This window comes from Labeo rohita, chromosome 16 (genome assembly GCF_022985175.1).
Source record: "Labeo rohita strain BAU-BD-2019 chromosome 16, IGBB_LRoh.1.0, whole genome shotgun sequence".
NCBI lineage: Eukaryota > Metazoa > Chordata > Actinopteri > Cypriniformes > Cyprinidae > Labeo > Labeo rohita.
The window spans coordinates 34362772-34368350 of NC_066884.1; the positions used below are offsets into that span (position 1 = coordinate 34362772).

The 5579-nt window shown below is 41.4% G+C and overlaps 1 long non-coding RNA gene across 1 annotated transcript; it reads left to right on the forward strand.

The window, feature by feature from the left end:
- The first annotated feature begins 972 nt into the window (after positions 1-972).
- On the forward strand, positions 973-2737 carry LOC127177972 (uncharacterized). The gene is made up of 6 exons (XR_007829281.1): positions 973-1031; positions 1943-1975; positions 2144-2188; positions 2270-2346; positions 2509-2631; positions 2702-2737. It is a non-coding gene; the product is annotated as an uncharacterized LOC127177972 (long non-coding RNA).
- Positions 2738-5579: the final 2842 nt, after the last annotated feature.

Here is a 5579-nt window from a genome sequence, read left to right on the forward strand (position 1 = left end):
TTTTGGAGAACATTAGAAGGAAGAAAAAAAAAAGAAAAAAAGAAAAAAAAGAAATACATAAACTTTGCCTCTATGTAAAGACCGTGTCTTAAGAACTAGTCTGACCAACTAGCAGTTTGCCAAGAGGTAGTGAGTGTTAATTTTCAGATTACTATTCCCTAGTGAAAAAAAAAGTATACTTTATTGTATTTGTAATATATTTCCTGTTTCAATAGTACATTGCAAATATACTAACCAAAAGTTGTACTAACTTTAAATATATTATAAGTGTATTACCACCATGCTTTTACCTATTTTCACAATACAACTTTTAACACACTTTAAAATAATTGTAATTTAGTATATTTTCTAAAAAATATATTTTCTAAAAATATACTTGAAATGTAGTTTTGTTTGTTTTTAAAAGTGTATTTATTTTCACTTTATGTAAATATATTTTAGTATTATTTTTAACTGTGTGCTAAAATGTAACAATGCATTGAAAGTATACTTTTAAAGTACATTATTAAAGAACTTGTTAGTATGCTTTAAGTAAAATTTTGGAGTAATTTTTAAGTGTACTTCATGCTTACAACAGAAAGTAATAAAACATGATAAATGCATTTAAAGCATTAAAACATTATTAAATGAAGTGTATGCATACATACAAAATGCTACTCTTGTAATTGTGATTTAAGTATTTTAATAAATTGATACAATGGCACAGAGGGGTCCATGTACATCAATGCATTTATAATTTTATACCAACAGCACACCATACGAACACTAGAAAAAGTGTTCTAGACTGTAAAACCAAATGGTATTCCTTGCTATAAAAATACTAGTAAGTTTACTCTATTTTAACCAAAATGTTGAGTTTACTAATTTTTTTTCATTGCTGAAATATTACAACAGATAGTTCCCATAACTAATGAAATTTAAGTAAAATTACTCAAAATGTCCAAGACATGCTGTTACGCATGCGCACTGGGCGACAATTGAGCTGAAGACTCAACGTGTGTTTGCAGAGGATCTATTTCGGTAAAATCAAGGTAAAAGCTTTTAATTTAAGTCTCATTTTTTGCTTGCTAGTCCTTATGATGGTTAGATTTTATGCACTTTGTTGCATGTTGTTTTGTGGAACATCTTAGCCCATTCAAAGAACTCAAACACGGTTGACCCTGCACATTATTTGAAGCGATTTCTGTTCAAACCACTTAACTTAATGTTCACTTCATATCTGTAAAATTAGCTGCCTGGTTGTCTATTAATTACTATGTTATCCATTCGTGCTAGTGATAAGTTACGAGAATAGGAGTAATTTGAACGACGGTTGTTTCATGTGACGTTTTGCAGAATTCAAAATTCAGTGAGAAGTAAACAAAACACTTCAAACGAGGAGATCGTTTTTAATTTCGTAAACGCTTAGCATATGCTGTAGGATATTTTATTCTGGACGCGGTACATTCGAATGAGGAGCTCAGTGACACGGCCGCATTCACGCTAGAGAGCGCGCAATCCGGTGTACAAACGGATGGAAAAGAACGCTACATCTTCAGACGGGTTCTTTTAAAATAACTCTTTTTAACTTGACACGGCGATTTTGAAAGCAACTATGAGTGCTAAACTGTAGTCAAGCCGTAGCATTATTTGTTAGAAATACCTGGTTGCGACGAAAATAGTATGCGTGCTTAGTATGATAATTACGGTAATGTGCGGGCAGTAACAAACAACACGCATTCTGAGATTGTCAACGAGTCTTCAGCAGACCCATCACCCCCACCTCCTCAAGCAGAGTATATATAACATTGAAACTTATTTAAATGTAAGTTAACGATCTTAGTTTTAAAATACCAGATGTTTCCATTTACATTACATAAGAAAAAAATACTCTATACATTTGGTTTTGTTTGTTCATTGTTCACTGATTTTTGATTGATGGATAACACTTTTATTATTTTAGAATACCAGCTGATGACTGCTGTGCAGTGGAAATGTAAGTTCAGATGCTTTAGTTTATGTTTGTTACAAGTGCTATGTTTGTGACATAACAGACATTCTTTACATTTGTGTTTTATACTTTGCAGAGAGGATCTACTTAGATAAATATAAGATGAATGCAGTAAATGAGACTTAAAAGCATTTATTTCATTTTCTTCCACAGATCGATCATCTTGATAAAACCTCAGTATATCATCAGGAGCAACAGGTATTAATTTTGTGCTCCTTGATATGTTTTTTCCCTCCAAAAATGGACAGTCTCCGACTTAAATTTTATCAATCACCAAAGGCCACATTTTCAGCTAAAAATCTTCTTTGCTGTTCTGCTGAAGAAAAATACTCATGAACATCTTGGGTGGCGTAAGGGTGAGTAAATTAATAGCTAATTTTTATTTTTGGGTGAACCTGTTTTTTTTTTTTTTTTTTTTTTTCATTTCCAAAATTTTCAAAACCCTATTCCTTTTCAAAAAGTGTGTTTATGGATTGTGTCCTTCAAAATGTTAATAGCCACTGAATGTTTGTTCTTAGATCTTTGCAGGATTCAGTCGCATATCTCGGATCTGAGTTCTGCGCAGCACTGGACACAGACTCTGCACTTTTGACATTTTCTAGAAAAAAGGATTTTAAATTTCACATCAAGTTAATTAAAAGGTATTTCTTTATCATGTTGACTGTAGTTGTCATCTTTAAATCATGATTTGCTTATGATTGTTATCCTTAGCCTGTCTCTATTTTTTCATAGTCATCTGATGTTTCCACTACAGTACTTCAGGGCCTTTCAGTCATCCTGGAGGATGACCCACAGGAATTTTACAGGATGTGTTTCGTAAGTATTACTGGATTTTCTGCTCACATCATTTTGTTTTATTTAATATGAATATAGTTCTGGTTATGAAAAATTGTCAAAGGTTCTGTGTATTTTTTTTTTTTTTTAGTTTTGCAGTAGATGCTATATTTGTCTTTTGTGAAACAGTTTATTACTGAAATTGGTGTAAATGCTTTAAATTCGTGAAATTGTGTTGAGTGATCACAAACATCATTACACACTTTGAAATAAACTTCTTGAAATAAAGAGCCTAGTTCACCCAAAAATGGAAATTAGCCCATGATTTACTCACTCTCAAGGCATCCTAGGTGTATATTAGGGCTGCACGATAAATCACATGTGATTGTCATGTGCATCTCGACAGTGAAGATGGTTCTGTGATTAGTAGTAAATCTCTATCACATGCATTCAGATGGAGCGGAATTTAATACACAGAGCCTTAGTTCACTGACAAGCTACGCAATATCGCGTTCATAATCGAATGCGATTCACCTGCGCGTATGAACGCGATATTGCGTAGCTTGTCAGTGAACTAAGGCTCTGTGTAATCACATAACCGTCTTTACTGACAAGATGCGCATGACAATCGCATGCAATTTATCGTACAGCCCTATTGTATATGACTTTCTTCTTTCAGACCAATACAATCAGAGTTATATTAAAAAATATCCTGGCTCTTCCAAGCTTTATAATGTCAGTGGGTGGCTGTTTCTGTTCAACAGTTTAATGAAGTGCAGTAAAATGCGTCCATCCATAATAAAACATGCCTCACACATCTCCGAGAGGTGAATACAGGCCTTCTGTAGCGAATATATGTTTTTGTACGAAAAATGTCCATATTTAAAACTATACACTTTTCTCTCACTTCCGCTAACTGTCATAGGCAGAAGCCATCCCGGTGTTATGAGGTTGCTGCGTGCTGGATGGAACGAGACGAGAGACGAGATAACAAGCAACAATATATTTAATATAAACTTCTGGTAGCATAAGCTGGAACAGGCAGGAACACAGAGCGATAATCCACACACGTAGAACAAACAAACATTAAAGACCGACAAGGGGCTAATGACAAAGACAGACTTATAAAGGGTAACTAATAATGACAGACAGGTGAACCAAATAATGCTAACAAGGACAAAACCAAATCAGACAGATCAACGGGGGGGAGACAATGGGAGAAACCAATAAAACAAACAGACAGAACTGTAACATTACGCCCCCCCTCCGAATAGGCGCGTCCTCGCGCCGTAGAAAACAAAACAAAACAAAACAGACTAGGAGGCGAAAAAACAGAAAAACCAGAGTCCATGGGGGAGGAGGCTTCGGCGGAGGACGGAACCCCGGAAGGGGGACAAAAACCAGAGTCAACAGAGTCCAAGGGGGCGACGAAGGTGGGAGGAGCCAGGGAGGAAACAGGAGGGACCCGGAGCAGGAGAAGCAGAGGGAGACCCAGACCGCAGCCATGATGACCCACGGTGGAGCCGATGGAGGGAGGAGCCATGGTGGAGGAAGGGCTGACGACTCCAGGGGGCCGACCGACAGAGGCGGAGCAGCTGGCGGAGGAGCCCGAGGCGGAGACGGAGAGCCGAAGATCCAGGGCGACACCGAGGTTCCGGAGGGCCAAGGCGGAACCAGAGGCTCTGGCAACCGAGGCGTAGGCGGAGATCCAGAGGTCCGCGGCGGAGCCGGAGCGACAGAGGATGAAGGCTGTGCCAGAGGGAGGGAGGAGGTCCACAGAGCCGGTGGGACGGAGTGACGAGGCGCAGCCGTAGGAACAGAGTCCTGAGGTGATGAAGGGCCGACGACCGACCAGGGCGGAGCCGGAAAGACGAGGGAGCCCGGTGGAGCTGGTGGACCGATGGGCGACGATGGAGACGAGGGCGCTGAGAGCCGTGGTGGAGCCGCAGGGTCGGAGGGCCGAGGCGGAGTTCTGGACTCTGAGGCTGGAGGCGGAGATGAGGGATCCTCCAGCCCTGACGCCGATGGAAGCTGGCAGACCCGCGGCGAGCCCACTGCACAGGTAGTGGGCTGAGGGTGAGCAGAGGGGCTGTCAGGGGACAGCGGTGACCAGACAGACAGAAGAGGGGGGGTGGGTGGGAATTCCATACCGACAGGTAGATCATGACAGGTAGGTATATCCGTAGAAAAGTCTATTAAATCTCCAGAGTTAGTTTCCAGAACTTCAGTAAAGAAGTCAATCAAGTCCCCAGAGTTCAGTTCAAGCTCACCCCCAGCGGTGGTGCAGTGGGCAGGGCTCTCCATAGCCCTCTCTTGCTCCACGCAGCACTCCACCTTTACGGTAGTTTTAGCCGGCTCTCGCACCTGGTCGGACGTGTTGGGCTCTGGCTCTGTGGCGATCCTTTGCTCTGTCGCTCGTGGCTCTGGCTCGTCATCCGCGGTGGGCTCGGGCTCATACTCCGCGTGTCGGGGTGATGGTTGGCTGGGCTCTGGGTCTTGAGTGGGGCTGACGTCCTTCTCGACGATGCCGACAGTCCATGACGATCTACAGGACGCCAGCACCCACTCGATGTAATCGGCGATGCTCTCTCGAGGACCCTCCCGGAGCTGCGCCTTGATGGTGGGGTTCAATCCCACCCGATAGAACGTGCACAAGCAGCTGTCCGGGTAGTGTGTGTGTGGCACGAGGTGCATAAAGTCTCTGGTGTGGTCCTCGAGAGAGCGATTCCCCTGCTCCAGGATGATGATCTGAACGGCAGGATCCATGAAGAAAAATCAAAAACAAAACACTGAGAAAAAGGACGAAAAAATAAAC